A 1,607-nucleotide genomic window follows, 5' to 3' on the forward strand; every position below is an offset into this window, starting at 1 on the left:
GCTGCATGTCAAAGATCTATTAAAAATGTGACATATAGGAAGGGATACAAACTTGGCTGCAACCAGGGACGGACTGGGACTAAAAAACAGCCCTGGACTTTGGACCCAGCCCAAAGTAATCGGCGGGCCAATAGACAATAGGACCAAATCTGGCAGAACAAATTCCCAAGTCACTGCCATCAGTAGACTGTAGTGAATGCCTGTTTGATAGGAACCCTAACTCAATGTTCCTCACAGCAGTGGAGGAAAAAGAAATAACTGATATTGTAAACCCTTTGTAAATATAAAATATCTACTGATTGTAATGATATTGACTTGAAAAGGTCATAGAAGGAATTGTAGGACCTCTAACATACATCTGCAACTTATCATTTCAGACTGGAAAAGTTCCAAACAAAATGAAAATAGCGAAAGTTGTGGCGCTGTATAAAACTGGGGATAGACACCACTTCACAAATTACAGGCCGGTTTCTTTCACAATTCTCCAAAATCCTAGAAAATAATAAACAACTGTTTAATAAACAACTAGACAAACTCTTAGATAAATATAAATTACTCTCTGACAGTTAATATGGATTCAGATCAAAAAGGTAAACTTCACTGGCATTAATCGAATCAATTGAGGAGATTGCAAATGCTATAGATCAGAAACAGTGTGCAGCTAGACTGTTTCTGGATCTCAAGAAAGCATTCGACACAATCAAGCATGAGATATTAATTAATAAACTGGAATGATACAGGATCATGGGGGGTTGTACTGCACTGGGTGAAAAATTGTTTAAGTGACCAGAAACAATTTGTGAAGCTGGGTGTCTTACATCATCATGCTTGGACATTGCCTGTGGCGTTCCACAAGGCTCTGTGCTCGGTCCAAAGTTATTTATTATTTAAATAAATGTTTCCTGATGATTTCCATATATATATTCAAGCTAACATTTCACTTTTTAAAATATACTCTTGAGAACTTAAGTAGTAGAAATGTGTCACTGCTATCACAGTGATATCATATTTATTCAGTTTATGGTATTGCCTTTCTGGCGGACATTTCTACCAGTAAGAGGAATACACTGTCCAATGAAAACGTCATTCAAAATCATTCTGATTCTTACAAATTATATCGGCAACCTCATTTTTTACAAGCAACTTATTTTATTTACATCCTAGCTTACTATGGAATTACTACAGTGAGCTACTTTATACTGCTAAAAAAAGATAAAGGAGCAGTTTGAAAACACATCAGATTTCAATAAGAAAGAAATTAATGTCCATATTTATACTCACTGGGTAATGTGTTAGCAACAAAAGGACAAGACATTGTTTGATGGAAATTAAAATGATCCACGTAGATGACCTGCGGCGTCCTTTAATGGTTATGCCTCCCAAGGTCATCACTGACCCACCAACAAACCAGTCATGCAGAACATTTAACAGTATTTCCTGAAAAACCTGTTTTCCTAATAACACTTAAATTTAAAATAATAGATTACACAGCAGTCGGGGACAGATTTCTCTCTGAAAGCACTTTAAATAAGTCTAAGGATATAATTAATTCACTGTTATCTTCAGTACCAGCACAGGGCAGAGCAAATACCTGAATGCTACTCCCA

Source organism: Pundamilia nyererei, unplaced genomic scaffold (genome assembly GCF_000239375.1).
Source record: "Pundamilia nyererei isolate P.nyererei 1_Seehausen unplaced genomic scaffold, PunNye1.0 scaffold00745, whole genome shotgun sequence".
Lineage (NCBI taxonomy): Eukaryota > Metazoa > Chordata > Actinopteri > Cichliformes > Cichlidae > Pundamilia > Pundamilia nyererei.